Source organism: Phalangium opilio, unplaced genomic scaffold (genome assembly GCF_054372755.1).
Source record: "Phalangium opilio isolate 3A_F unplaced genomic scaffold, DU_Popi_V2 ptg000081l_1, whole genome shotgun sequence".
NCBI classification, from domain to species: domain Eukaryota; kingdom Metazoa; phylum Arthropoda; class Arachnida; order Opiliones; family Phalangiidae; genus Phalangium; species Phalangium opilio.
The window spans coordinates 1,133,643-1,150,221 of NW_028324188.1; positions in this window are offsets into that span (position 1 = coordinate 1,133,643).

Genomic DNA, 16,579 nt, shown 5'->3' on the forward strand with positions numbered 1-16,579 from the left:
GAATTTAAGCATGACTTTTTTAAGCATGTAAAAAATTATTTTCTGGTATTGCATGGAATTGCACTCCCCTATATATAATTTTAAAATATATTGCGCAATTTATATGAAAAATAAAGAATTATCTCATACTCTGTCTCAAACAACACTTTCTACTAGGCCTATAACGTAGGAGCTCTGCTGAAGCTGTAAGGCATGTAACTTCAACTACTATAGGGTAAGGGCAGCCCTCTGCCTTCGACTGTATTAAGCTCTATGGGGAAATAACATGGGGTGCCATTAGTCTATAAGACTCTTTGGCCCCTCCCCAACCCACAGAGGCAAAAGAAAAAAAAACAATTAGCTTCCCCCCAGTTTTGCTAGATGGCGCTAGAGGTCTTACAAATAAAATTATTATTTTCCCGCCTTTTCGGAACGAGTTTTAGGGTTGCTAACAGTTATTACGTAAACTATGTCTGTCTTTTAATAAATACAAACCTTTAGTATTCTATTTTGGGAAAGCAATTTCGCAACATATGATAATAAATATAGTTATTAATTTAAGTAATTATTATCGATCTTAATTCTGCGGTGTCGTTATTTTGATTTAAATTATTTATACAACATCGGAAACTATATTGGTTGGGGTTGTCATAGTAACGAAATGAACAACATTTTCACCGTCCCCATGTTACGGTTACGGGAACGCCTGTTTTTCGCGCCCGCTAAGCCTAATCGATATTTATTCAGCCTATAGCCTTGTTCTATTAGAATTTTAATACATTAAATAATTAATTAAGAGAATGGTTAGTCCAATAATATGAAAAGGTTTTATATAGACATGAATGGCACTGAATGTTATCTCTCTATTGATGTTATCATAGGGAAAGGGGGAAAGCTGCCATTTCCATGTGAATACTGAATAGGCTCTTAATATTTGACAATTGAAATGAATATTTTTTTATTTTTTTAAGAAATCGGTTTTACTTTTTCGACTTTAATACCTTGGTCCATTTATATTTCGTAACTAAATTGGATTTTCTTATTCCGTTGAGCCATTTGGGGAAAAATAGGCGTAAAACAATTTCGGCTCCATTCTCTAAATTGCTCCGTAACATAAGGAACCATTTCTTAAATTTCTTCTTATACCTTTTTCCTTATTCTTATTCTTAAAATTAATGGAAAAATTCGGAGCCTGTTCGCACTTACTTAATTAGTGATGTGAAATTATACCATATTTTTTTTAAAAAAAAAAACGGTAATTAAAATTTTTAAGAAACAAAATAAATTACTGTTCTGTTGGAAATATATCGTATTTTATTTTTTCACTCACGTGTAGTTATAGTCTGATACCACGAACTTTCTTCGTGACGTCACACCCTCCTATCTCTTACCTCGGTTTTAAGGAGCATTTTGAAAGTGGTCCAGCCATATAATTTAGACTAACAATATTGACGTCACGTCGCCATAGCTCAGGGTTCATACAAACCTGGAAAACTCAGGGAAATAAATTTCTGACAATAACACAGGGAAAACTCGGGGATATTTCGTACGATTCGGGGAAATCATGTATGGGAACAAAACCTGGAAAACTCAAGGAGATCGGTTTTCCAAAAGTTGTATGAACCCTGAATATGTATTCGCTATTATTATTAGCGTATTTATTTTTTATTTAATGTAATTATTATTCTGAGGTTTAGTTAAAATCAAGGAATTTATTTTAATTTCAGGCCGGGTTTTTCTGATTGATTGAATGACGTCACGATGGACATTTCTTCGAAGGGCCACGTTTGGCCATCAGCGAGGGATCAAGATTTGAGCGGTCTAGTGCACAACCGAGCTGCACGGAGGGTCGCGGGAACCAAACCGTACTATTCTAAAGATATAAAATGACGTCACTATGGTTCCCGAACGCGTTTGTATTTTTATATCGGGTTGCTTAAACTTTTCGTGAACTTTGACTTTTGTGGTTGGTGCGGTTACATTTGAACTTCACGCGAATTTTGGTTATCTACGAGTTCATCGGGATGCCGAAAATAGTTTGGTGAGTACATAAGTTGGCGCGCGAATAAGCAAACTTTAAGGTCAGAGCGCTGCGTCCCATAGACCCTTTCCCAGCTCTTAGGTCAGGTCAGAGTACCGCGTCCCATAGTCCCTCTCCCATCTGTCAGGTCAGAGCGCTGCGTCCCATAGTCCCATACCCAGCTGTTAGGTCAGGTTAGAGCGCCGCGTCCCATAGGCCAATTGTAACCAAAATGTTGCGCGCGCATTAACAAACTTTCAGGGTCAAAGCGCAGCGTCCCATAGTCCCTTTCCCTATAACATCTCCCTCTCCCATCTGTCAGGTCAGAGCGCTGCGTCCCATAGTCCCATACCCAGCTGTTAGGTCAGGTTAGAGCGCCGCGTCCCATAGGCCAATTGTAACCAAAATGTTGCGCGCGCATTAACAAACTTTCAGGGTCAAAGCGCAGCGTCCCATAGTCCCTTTCCCTATAACATCTGGAAGTCACGTGATCATCTCACCTTGAAACATCGAGTAAATCGAGGCCGATCAAGTTTATTACGGTCCTATATACCTGGAAAGCTACAAACTGTCTATCGTGAACTTTCTATTGAAGGTCAAAATGCATCAATCGGTTTCCCCAAACTGTTAAAAAAATGGACACTTTGAGTCGCGTCGCGGGTTAGTTTTTAAGGACCAGTTTAGCTTTGTGAAGTTATCGCGTGATAGGTTAGCATCGTGTTTGTGTCTGTGACATTTTGTCACCATCTTTGAATTGGATCGTCGTTAAAATGTAAGTACCCGTTTTATTACAACGTGTTTTTGTCGTTCGCTTTGTTACGTCACTGTGCTTAATTTTTGCATTATTTGGTTATTAATGACTTCAAAATTTGTAAACTATTTCCACCGTCTCCATGCCTAATCTCCAGGGTGTATAAAATATGTTAATACTCCATGTTATAATATAGTATAAAATCCACGTGGTTCACTGCACGTGAAAAAACCCCGCCAAATCCATGAAATCCGGGCATTATTTTTAAGCACTTTCAGTCTAGTCTATAGAGAAAGAATTCTTACGCTTAAAACTACATACAAAGTATCGGGAAAGTCTATGAGAAAGTTAGTGTATGTTTTAGTTCTGGCTGGCTCTTGTCCGGTTGGGCGCTCGCCATATGAATGCCGCTCGAGACAGCGCCTGACAGTACCAAGAAAATTAGGGGGACCTTGTTGGGAAAAGAACAGTGCCGGGCCAACGGGCTCGGGGATAGCTAGCTGCCAGCCAGCTACGCCGCGTTACACACCATTAACCAAAGGCGTACGTCATGGAGATTCCACCAACCACTTCATTCTTTTGACTCCCAGTTAAATCGTGGTGTCGGACACGACGTCCTTTAAACAACAGTTATAAAAAAAATTCGATAGACAGGCCTGCGTTAAGGGGTTTTGCCCAGGGCCCCAGAATTGTTTTAGGGCTCCATAGGGTACTACTGAATAAACTGATGTCAAGGGTTCCAGATATTTTAGGGGGCCCATACGAGGTGATAAAGACAGTTAGGATGTAGCTGTAGGAGTAGGAGCCAATGCCCCATATTGAAGAATGAGACCCAATGAGCGAGTGGGCCCAGGACCATCAAATAGAATAATTCGGTCCTAGCGAATGTACCACACCTCAAATAGGATAAATTCGCGCTAGCGTTGTATAATGTAACGTACTGAGGGAGTGATGGGGGGCTTGCCCCATTGATTCATTCATCCTGACCACTATCCCTCCCTACCCCCGACTAAGGCCCCAAATCTCGGTGTTAGTCCAACTGGAAAAGATTCTTGACGCCTTTTTACTAAAAGGTCCGCCGGACTAGTTGCTTATGGCGACATTTTAAACTTATTCATTTGGAATTTATCGCTTTGTAGGCGTAAATAGGCCAAAAGATATTAACACCCTTTTGATGGTATCAAATTATCCCTAATTTAATTTCTTTAATAAAAAAGAAAATAAACAACGCGTTAAGGTAACGGGGACCCAAGGGCCCGTGAGATTGGGACCATTTGTATTTGACAGCTGCATGCCGAAGTAGATAAAAAAATTCAAGAAAAAACACAAAGATTGCTTTGCTTGGCCCTGGGTCTAATTAATCTTTCCATGGTGTCCAAAAAACATGGACCAACCAAAAATTTCCACCTATACGCAGTTCATCTATGAAAGAAATTGTTTTTTGGAGGTATTGACATTACAATGGATAGCTCCGTTAGGAAAATTTCTAACCAATCATGTCACGTGATGCATTCATTTTGTGTTCTGTGTGTTGGTAGTCCCGAGGAATTATAGTTATTGAGCAGCTTGTAATGTATCACGCGTCTGTTGGGGTTTTAGGAGACGCTCAAAGGCAGTAGTATACGGCGATGTATCTATGGTTATAATAGTGGATATAGTTGGGTCTTGAGTTTGGGTATTTGTAAGACGCTAAGGAACTATATTTTGGGTTAGATTTGAATTTGTAAGAGCGTGGGAATAGTGAAATCTGGAAAAATTTAATCTATCAATGTCCGTTTCAACTGGTTTTTTGATTAATCAAGCCACGAAAAGACGAAAACATCGCGAAAATCTGCGGGTTTTTGGCCCGGGTTAAAGGTCAGGGTTGGGCTTTTGTTAATGTTAGTATACATTTGTAATTAGATAAAAAAATCGGAATTTATTTAGTTTAGTGTAATAATATAAAACTTTCCCTGTCTGCACGTGCATATTTCCCTCCAAATATAGCGAATCATTTGGCGCCTTTTCTTAGCTCGTGCTCTCGTGATTTATTTCGCGCCATTTTTTAGCTCGTGCTCTCGCGATTTCTTTCGCGCCTTTTCTTGGCTCGTGCTCTCCAATGAGATAGATAGAGTTACAATTCAAATCGGCTTACCGCGATACACATTTTTTTTATCAAGCAAGTTTATCAAAACATGACAGCGCCACCTGTGAGCCTCTAGCGGAACTAATTACAACTTTTACTCGCTTATTTTCAATCAGAAACATCGTTAGGATTTTTATTTCATCTATTTATTAGATTAAAAAGGACTAGAGTTTTTATTATTTAACTTGCTTATTTTATTTAACACGTTTAAAAACTATTTTGACAGCAGACGGTAATAAAAAAGTTCTTCAAGTGACTAATAGGCGGCGCCACCCGTATTTGATAAAGATTCATGCTCGACAAAAAGTGTATCGCGAATCGTCGATCTCGAGATCCCACCTTGTGACTCTAGGTTTATATATATATTCTATCTCATTGGTGCTCTCGCGATTTCTTTCGCGCCTTTTCTTGGCTCGTGCTCTCGCGATTTCTTTCGCGCCTTTTTTTAGCGCGCCATTCCAAATTGAACGTTAAATCCACGTGCTTTTAAAAATAAACTGTATTAGAATCCTTCAGAATTTAAAGACGGGGATAAGTGTTGATGTATAAAATATATTCAGCGAATTGGAGTACAGAATAAACACGAAATATTTTACCAACTTTAGTTCAAACTTCAAAGTCGCCTACACACTTCTTACCCGAAATTCGTTCTAGTCTTTAGACACCACAATAAGGGCCAATAGACACTATAGCCATTCGCCACAAAAATGTGGTGTGAGTGCGTCTTAGGCTAGACATTGGTTCCTAAAGGCGAAATCAAACATTGCAAACTTTGTAAAGATATACCTGTAAAAATTCACAACACAGTTTTATATTTCCGAATAGCATCCCCGCACGCGGCACGCACTTGTGGGCTTCTTGTTAGATGTGTATTTTGTTAGTTTAGCATTATATTTTCAATTTTTATCTCCGTCGATGTTTATCTTATCTCTTATACCTTACCTCGAGATTTTTCAGTTCCCTATGATTTGATTTTCTAGAGGTTTTTATTTTTAAATTCAAAGCTATTTTCCCAAAATGTTTTTATTTCTGTTCTTCAAAAGAGTTAGCGAGACTCAAAATAGAGAATATATAGTAGAGGAGTAGACACTTTATCCTTTACCCATACATAATTCATTTCCGGTTTTTTCCCCCATTGTACTTTCTGTGTACAAGACATATCGTTATTGGTTGGAAAATGTCGTCTGCTTTACCGTATCTCCTCTATGGAGGCAGGCCTGGCGGGGAGTGATATTTAGACAAGGGTAACCACCACGTGTCTACCAAGAAACCTAACCGAATGCCGGAAGTAGAGTACTCCAAAAAATTTAACAAGAACTGTCTACTCCTCTACTGTATATCCTCTATGGATTAACTGAGAGATTTGTGATATTTCTGTGGGTTGTAAATCTTACTGTAAATGGAATTTACATTATTCTTTTTTATAAAAAGTAGGCCTAGACCTAAAGTTCTTTTGAAATTGTAACCATTCTCTCTCAGTCGAGGATAAATGAGCTATATTCTAGCTTAGCTTTCCAAAAGAAGTCATTAACATTTTTCGCCAATAAAGCTGCTCTCCTGGCAACCAGGAAATAGAGGAATGAAAAAAAGCCAGTCCTTTTCTTTCCTTTGTTATCACTTCACTTGTTAATGAGCATTCCATCTACCCCCCTCCCTTCCCTATATCTTTTCACTCGCAATTTAAAACCAAAGCAATAGAAAGGTATCATACTTGCTTAACTTTTGGGACTTGAAACTTTATTTCGGTTTAACCTACTTTAACGTAATCGCTAGTTTAGTTATATCAGATTCCTGACTGACTTTGAAGTCAGTCTATAGCCATGAGGCATCTGATTTAAGTCAGTTTAAAGCCCTAAGGTACCATTGCATATATCTCTGCTGTAACTCGATCTTTACTTTAATTTCCATTATAATACACTCTATGACGATTCAGATTTACACAGAGACCGTACAAAATAAACTTATGATTTATCTATTCTTTTGGACTGTGTGCATTTGCAGCTGGTAACTTTCTTTATACATTTTTTGGCGCCTTTTTTTACTTTTCCTGGCTCTCGTAAATGTATGTAATTTCAACCTTAAAAAGGAACCAAATTTAGCCTTAAAAACTCACCTTTTTCAGGTTAATTTCGCGCCTTTCTAAGTCTGTATCCTTACTATCTTTCTAATGATCTTTCTATGGAAGAGCCTTAGCCACTATCATTATGACATAGGTGCCAAAATCTATAGGGGCCCTTTTTTTAGCCCGCGGTTTTTTTTCTCCTTTCTTACGTTCCAAATCTATTTTATATTAAAGATGAGGTTTCTATATACGTTTGGTTTTATTGTTATAAGTATCGCTGTTTATATATTGATTTCTGATCGACTAAATTGTTTACAATCGTCTTGGTCAGGCGAACTTGTGGAAGGTTCTGTTCAAATTGGTGGTAAAGGCACGATGGTGTTTTTTTTTTATTTCTTTATGCGCGTGATTTTTGGCGCCCTTTTATGACTGTCGATGCACGTGGAAATTTCCCGCCAATTCAGTATATGAACCTCTGTATTCATTTTATAATCAGCGCGTGAATTTTGGCGCCTTTTTATGACTGTCGATGCACGTGGAAATTTCCCGCCAATTCGGTATATGAACTTCTGAGTTAGGTTTATAATCGGCGTGTGAATTTTGGCGCCCTTTTGTGACTGGCGATGCACGTGGAAATTTCCCGCCAATTCAGTACATGAACTTCTGAGTTAGGTTTATAATCAGCGCGTGAATTTTGGCGCCCTTTTATGACTGTCGATGCACGTGGAATCTAATTTCCCGCCAACCAATATCGTATTTACATACATTAAGAACTTATAGCGGTTACATTTTTAATTAATCGAATTAAGACACGTATGCGTATAACACGTCACGTGCAATTTGACCCAGTTGTCTGGAATGACACGTGATCTAATTCGCGAGAACTACACTCTTATTACTCTAATATAATTAACTATTTTTAATTTGGTAAAATAATTTATTTGTATTCGTGTAATTGTTTGTTTTGTCTTCATATATACATATATACGAAAGGGGGAAAGTTGATTAGTAACTGTGTAATTAAAATATTTCCCGCCTTTTTCCTAGTTCTCTAGGTTTCCTTGAACGTAAATTAGGAATACAGCACTACCAGAAAATGATAAAAACAGTAGCCTAGTTTTGGCGGGTAAACTTGGAACTTTCCTAAGCCTTGCCAGTTTGCGCACGAGGCTAAAAACCGTGTAACCAACCGGCTTAGCTTTATAAAGGGGTCGAACACTCACTTTACAAGTGTCAGCTGGAATACCTTAGTAGAGAAAATGTATACTTATTACGTATATAGTTGGTTACATTTCGAAGGAAATTTTTGACATAATTTTAACCTAATTAATTTAATGTTTATTTATTTATTTCTTTTCGCGCGCGCGGGAAACTTTTGGCGGGAGAAATATCCCATCCCCTCTGCCGTACTCTAATCTTAACTTAGGACCCCCAAAATCAAGAAAGAAAGCCCCTGGAAAAGTTTCTCTCTCTCTCTAGATTGTGTCTGGCCAAAGTTATGAGTGGCCCTAATTAGCTAAGCGCATTCGCCCATTTTAAGTCGGTGTTTTCGCGAAGATACATTTAATGCATAGAACGGTAAAAGATATTATGGAAAATCCACGCTTCCTTACTATCGTTTTATTCAATATTTAGACCCGAATTTTTTGTAATGAACAAAACAAAAATTGGGGGGATTTCTTAGTTTGTAGAGGAAGTGAGTTTATAGGAGGGTCTGATATGCTACAAAAATACTATTTAGGACTTCGCTGCCATGGGTTACGTCGAGGCTTATCCCCGATAGGGTTAAATAAAATGTTTGAACTATTTTCAATTATAATTTAAAAATATCCATGGATTCTTTATTAGATTTACTTTAATTTCTGGTTGTTAGGTAATGGTTACATGATACTAAACTAATTAGTGACGTAGGCAAGACCTTGAAATTATTCAAATTAAGTATACCTGATTTTCTATGGTTAATTTTTTTAAATATTAGTGTTTATTTGTTGTAGGTAATGATTACCGCCACTAATTACCGTAATGTTGATATTAGACTAATTAGTGATGCAGGTAAGGCCTTGAAATTATTCTCAAACAAAGTATACTTGAGTTTCGATGCAGTTTTATAAATTTATATTAGAGCAGAAGAAAATATTTTCTTCTGATTAGAGTTGTTGTTATAGGTAATGATTACTTGCAGTATTTAGTAATTGCAGTAATCTAGAAATTAGTGACGCTATTCGAGAATTAAGGGATATAATTGACATTAATTTTATTATACAGTATAATTTATAGGAATAAAAGCTATAGGTTATTTTAGGCCTTTGTACTCTAAAAATGGCCCAAAACAAAAAGACCCCATGACCGTGAGCTAAAGGGACCCACTAACCATTTCAGCTTGAGCTATTTGGAGGGAGTATAAGTATGATTTGTAGACTTGGCGAAAATGTCGTCTAGGCTAAAATCTTTCGATCGTAAATTTAGGATTTTGAGCGCGAGTCCCCGAAAGTGGCAGACACCGTTATGGGGCATTTCCCTTCCGGGGTGTGTGTACGTGGGTTAGTGTCCCCCCCGCCCTACCAGATTTCTTCTCATTCCAGACGACAGACACGTTCCTTGTACTCTTGTCCTTTACTTACCTTAAACCTTCAAAATACTGCGGAAGAGGATCATAGGATAGCGTCTTACCATTGGGTACTGTAGTTACAAATTTAGATTTTTTTAACTCGAGATTATAGTAAACATTGTCTAATTAATTGGCTATAGTTGAAGTAGGTATAGCTTATGGGCGTGGTTCAATTCAAATCAGTTCCAAAATTAAACTTAAAACTGCTGTGTAATCCAAAAAAAGGATACATTTTGGTATTGGGTTCTAAAGCCAAGCTCCCTAAATTGAATGAATTGATATATCAAGTTTGTATAATTTTTTTCAGGATGTCTTAGGGATGGTTTAACGGGCTAAAGTTCAGGTATAAGGTTATTTTAAAGGGGTTCAAAACATACAGTAGCCCCAAACGTTAGCATGATAATCCTGGATTGGAAGAATATAATCCATGAAATATTAGACTTAAAAATAGGACAAATTTAGGTATACAGTCTGTCTATTCCCATTTACTTAGACGCGAACTATAGAGTGGAGTTTAAGCCGGAATTTGAAGAATTATATTAAGACCCGAGTTCACTACATGCGCTCCCTCTAACGGTGGTTCTTGGAGCCAGGGAAATAACCCAAGAAGGTGACCTTTCCCCAGCCCCTGTAGTGTTTGCTTCTCATATGCATGGAATTAATGAAATTGTCTATAGCTTCAAAACCCAGTAGGCCTAAATATAGAAGTGGGAATTTCCTTCCTAACATTTTGATTTAAAGGCGGGAAATTCACGAGAATGGCGCGCGAGAATTTTCCCGCCACCTTGCAAAGATAAGACATAGACTATCACGTGGATAGTGCATTTCTCGCGCGCCTCTCCTCTTTAAGACGCGGTATATAAAGGTTGTCTGCTAGAATATGGGATCTCCTTGTACCGTTAAAATGAAGGACGGGCTTGGAGAGAGTGCTCGCTCCTCTATGGGCTTCCGGAAGGCAAGAGACCCCCCCCCCCTACCCGATCTTCATCTATTTTCTCGCGCCTTTCTCTCTCTTCTTGTGCAGCCTCTCCACGTCATTGTTATAATTCTATCGGAGGCACTTAAGAAAACAGTCGGGGTATAGCTACGAGTGGTCCTGCCCCTATCCCATTCCCCATCCCCGGCACAGTAGAAATTGTTTTTATAGAATAAGATAATCATAAATTAGAATTTAGCCTAGAACGAGGCTTCGTTTTTTTTTACTTCAAATGTAGTGCGCCACTTTTCGCAAAGAGTGCATTGCATGAATTTAACGAATTCTTGCCTTAATATTGATTGAATAATTTCTTATAATATTTTCTCTGTTAGGGCAGGGTTGCCACGGGTCAGGGAAAACCTGGAAAAGTCAGGGAATTTCTAAAGTTGCAGCAAAGTTAGGGGAATTTGATTTTAGTGGGTAAAATTTCTGGGGCATAAGTCTTTATTGGAAGAGTAATGAAAGTTTCTCCTCATCCTCTCTTAACACACAGAAAACTCTAGAGCAATGCTTAAAAATATCTAGAAATCTCTTAGACTGTAATTTATAGTTAAAATGTTTCTTAATAATTTTGGTGCAACAAATACATTGGAATTTAAACTTAATGTAGATCGAGTTTATTTAATTATAAGCACTTAAAACTAGCTGTAAACATTTACCCTTCCGCCCTAAAAGGTCAGGGAAAATCTCCCTTATTGGAGAACACCCCTGTATGCCTAATTTTACAGGACATTTAATATTAATTTGAATTTATTCGTGTTTATTACGATATATGCTTGAAAAGTATTTATTATTCATGGGGTAAAGAAAGCGATTCTTGATAGTATGATAGCGAGCGTTAAAGGTGCTCGTAATTTTCTCCTATCGGTCCTTGTCACTTTTTGGCGCGTTCGCCCAGGCGAGAGGGGTTATTTTTTGGCGGGAAAGAAAATCGTGTAGACAAGGGGTGGCGGTTTATTAAAAATCGTAAATTTTCAGCGCCCATCCTTTTTCCTCTCCTTTCTCACACACATATATATATATATATATATATATATATATATACGTATCACGTGATCGCGCGCGAGATTTTTTTAGCGCGTGAGTTTTGGCGCCCTTTTATCGCCAAAGCACGTGGAAGTTTCCCGCCACTTTATTTTGTAACGTAGTCTACGATGATTGAAAGATGCCGCCATCGGTTGCCATGGTTACCACGTGCACGTTTATTACATTCCTTAAAGAAGTCCTATGGGAATTACCTGAAGTATAATTAGGCCTAATTTAGGTCTACAAAAACAAATTGTCCAAACTTTTAGTTTACCCCGAAAAAAAAAAGAAACCCATTGAACAAACATGACTTTCTTTCTCAATGAATGACCTTTTTAAGGAGAAGAGAACCAAACAGAGTGACCAACCAACTCGTGGTCAAACCCAGAGCTCCCAAGTCCCAAAACTAACTAGGTTAAGAACTAAAGAACACAATCCTTGGAATATCAATGCGTAAATTGATTTAATACCTGGATGTTAGGGGGAATAAGGGATAAATGGTAGGATGCCATTGCACTTTCTAGCCTTTGGTGGTATTAACTAGGTCGCGTCGAATGGAATAATACCAATATAAAACGTTAGACCTAACGGTCCGTTCTCTAATGGTCAAACAAAAATCTTTTAATTCCGGCTATTGACATATACGAATTTGCAATCTAGGAAAGACCAAAGAAGCTGCCTTTTCTAAGTTAAATATCGGACCTTTCTTAGATTGCAATTTAGTTTAGTTCGGATAGCCGCTATCAAATTACCTAATCGATAAGAGGCGCGCAATTTAATCAGAGGAATTGGAAGATGATCAATTCGAAGTTATTAAAACAAATTATTATACAGCCAGAAGTTTATAAGTGATATGTTCCTTCCATAAGTATGACACTAGGTATACTATTCGTAATGCTACTAAGAGACTTACAGTTCTCGAGATAACTAGTTCGAGAAGGAGAACGACGGAAGCGAGTCAATTGAAGTACTTACTACACTCGGTGGTGGTTAATTAATTTTGTATCAGGACTTAAGTTCCATCTAGCTCCTATTTAGTCTGTATTACTAATTAGGCCTTTGACAGCAGCGCCTCGTGCACCAGGCGTATGTCCCTTTACCTCGAATCTATGGCCTACCTTGGACCTCACTCACTTCAAAATGACAAGCTCCAGTTTCTAAGTTACCAACCAGACTTTACAAACTTATGGATGGCACTTATCTTTTGAACTTATGTTCACATTAACCGCGTGGGAACAGGCCTTGAATAGGCACTTCAGACATACATTTTGGAGGCCCATATTACAGAATATTTTGGGCCCCCAATAAAACGTATTACCTTAGGGGATCCCCAAATTGATTGACCTGACAAGTTAACTGATAACTTCGGAGTTAATTATTGTCTGCCCAATTGAAGGAGGGGTATACAGGGTGCTTAAGAAAACGGAGGTGAAAGTGAAGGCCCCCCAAAATTGGCCGTTCTCGGTCCTATTATGCCTAAGTAGCTTCGTTAGCAACGTCAGCAAAAATAAGTTTCCCTTCTCCCCTTTACTTTACTTTTCCACCCCAAAATCTCCGCAAATAAAAGTTTCTCTCTCTCTCTCTCTCTCTCTCTCTCTCTCTCTCTCTCTCTCTCTCTCTCTTTCTATCGTGTTAGCTTTGGTAATTAGCGGCCGCTTAACATTTTCGCTCTCTTTGATATCGGACGTTTCAGGACCTATTTGCAATAAGGATAACATGACAGGGTTGCCACCTGGAACGCCTGGAATACTCAGGGATTTTGGAAATAGTTGTTATATAAAGTGTCAGGGAATTTTATAATTGGTAATATTAAATGTCGTGGACTTTCATATTGGGTTGGCGGTAATTAAATTTTCTTCTGTTGTTGTTAATATAGCATTTAATTAAGAAACTGATAGACAAATCATTTGTTTTATAGGCGTTATTAATTTTTAATTGACTTTACTAGGCCTACAGTAACAAATTATTAAAGTGCGCAATTAAAATTTATTAATTAATTAAAGAGTTTAGACCATAATTAGCAGGGTTAATTCGTACAGGGATAACCTGGTTAAGTCAGGGATTTGGAAAATGGAGGAATAAGTTTTTTCCCCTAAAAATTCAGGGATATGTCAGGGATTTAGTTTGGTATATCAAACCATGATTGCTTCGAGAAATGACAAATATAGACCAGGTGTGACCATGATGAAGTGGGCTCTGATGATAAACACCTTATAATGGTCATGGATTTTCAATATAAAAATTTGAACAGGGATAATCTGGAAAAGTCGGGGATTTTCGATTAATTTATGTGAAAATTTCGTCCTAACCCTAATTGCTGATTAAGGAAAACCTGGCTTGCAAAAAAGGTCCATATGAAATTTTGAAATGAAAAATCAGTATTTTATGTATCATTTAAGGGTATTGCAACGCAACTACGATATAAAAGACTAGCCTATAGACAATAGTCTATCTTACAAACAAAGGTTTAAGAACATGGGGGGAGGGGGGTCGTTATTTTAAAGAAAAGAAAAGTAAAACTCCTCTTTTATAAAATAAAGGCGATACAAGCCGATTATAAATAACGATCTTCGATAGATTCGATTTTTAGTCCCCAGTTATTTTGCCCTCAGGCAAGATTTCTTTTATTTTTAGCCCGTTTTTCCTACTTGGGGAGTCAATGGGGAATTTTCCAAACATTCGCCTCTCTCTCCTTCCCTCTCTCTCTCTCTCTCTCTCTCTCACACTCTTTCTTCTTTTCTTCTTTTCTTTCCAACAAGAAAAAAGAAAGAAAAAATGGCAGAAAGGATTTTGGGGTGAAGCACTATTTTTCTTACTTTAGATTATGCACTGATTCATTGATTATTCTAGACTTTCCCGCGCTCTGTATAATCTATCTTTCCCGCCAAAAGAAATAACCTTTATTTTTCTTATTTCTCGCCCTCCCCCCTCTCTCTCCCACCCACTCGTTTTTCTCAAAGAAGTCTCAAGCGCACCAAAAGAAAAAAAAACGAAACCTTATCGGAAAACCACGTGCTCTAGGTTAATTCAATCTGAAATGAAAATAGCCCTAAATAATTCTGTCTAAAATTGATATTCTCCGTCCAATATTCTCATTCTCCAATCAAGAGTCAAGGTAGAGTTAATTCAATTCATTAATTAATTACGACAAAGTTTTGATTAAGTTGTTATTTTTTTTCATTTCCCGCCATATCTGACGTTTATATATAAGAGGCGGGAAAAATATGGAATCACGCGCCAAAACACTCCACGAGACGCGTGCACGAGATTTCGATAAAACGCGTTGCAGCTCGCGCGCGCTTTATCTCGTTTTCGTTTCTTAAAAGGGCGGGAAATTCCCTATAGAGGGGTCGAATATTTGTCAAAGGAAATCACGCATTTCTCCATCCCATTTAATTAGTTTAAATTAATTGTTTAATTAATAGCGAATATAAGCTAAAACTTGATATACAATATTAAATAAATTATTAAATAAAATAAGTTAATTTAATTGTATGCTTTAACGAAGTGGTAACTATTACTATCCGACCCCTTTTAGTATAGGAAGAAATAATCGAAGATTTGGCGCGTGGGAGCTCGAAAAGCTCGCGCTGTAGAGCTCGAGATCTTGAATCTCGAGGAGAGAAAAACTAAAAAAAAAAAATAAAAAAATATAAGAAAATTCGGAGTCAAGCCAAAAACGGAATCAAAAATGCTGTTGGTGGTATATATAGGTTTCGAACTAAACCGCACCAAAAACTACGCTAGAATTGCCGATTTATCGATTATCTTTGGCAGCTTAGAATAAAGCGGGGGGTATGCATGCTCTATCGCTAGCGATCGCTTCTTAGGGAAATTCTCTTGAATAATATAAACTCCATCACTTTCTCTCTTTCTCTCTCTCCCTAAACTTACTACCCTTTCTTTTTTTACTTTTCCTTTTTGAGGAGAACCGATAACCGAGAAAGTTTTCTTAGATTTACTTTAGGACTGACTGCTTTGGTTTAGAGGTAGGCGCATGCATGCAGTCTTATCAATTTTTTGTCAGGGTAAAAAAAAACTGACAAGGAGAGGTTCTTTTTAAAAATGACCTTTTGAAAGGTTAGTTTATCTATCTAGATTTTTTACTCTTGGTTTTTGAAGTTTATTGTGAATTATTTTGGGTTTCAAAATATGGGTCTGTATTTTTGGTTAAAGGTCAAGCTTAGGGAAGTCGAGGAATTATGGTTCCTAGTGATTTTTTTAATTTTATTTTAAATGTCTGCAAATTAGTCAGAAAGATATATTTAGTAATCGTTTCACTGTCACTTTAAATAAAAAGGGTTCTTTAACCCTTTGTAATCTAATGAATCTAATCACATAGTAACAAGAATAAATTAATACCTACCTATAGACCCTAAGAGCGGTGTGCATTTTAACAACCCTAACGTATTTCCGATAAGAGAAAATGCATGGGCGTTTATTCCGAAACAAACTTTTAGTTAGACTAACTTAGTAGTAGAAATAAGAGAAAAAGAAAAAAATAGACCGCAATTTTTTCGTCTAAAAACGAAAGCAATAGCGCACGTCAAGGCATCATTTGGTGACGTAGTAGAAAAAGAAAAAAAGAAACGGGGTGGAGCCCCGCGTGAACCGCGAAAACCCCTTCGGGTCACGTGACGGACCATGTACTAGTTAATGGTAGACATCCATCATCTTCTGTCAGATTGCAGCGCGCGCTTTTTCCTTTCATTCTTTCACGCGCCAAACCCAAAACCTCGAATTCAAAAGCGCGTGCCATTTTTTTTATAATATTCGTTCACGCTCTTAAATGGAATACAGTAGAAGGCGGGGTATATTTTAATTTTACTAATAATAAGATGCTCCACTGCATTCGTCTTTATTGGGTGAACGAGTTTGAGAATTTTCACGAGGTTAAACAACGATCTTATCCGATTTGGGAAAGTAGTACTGGCACTTATTATTATATTGGTGTATTGTTAAAGGTACAAGGTGCTATTAGTGTTTAATAGAGAGTATAGGGGGTACTTTCTTTATAATTGGGAAGAAGAAA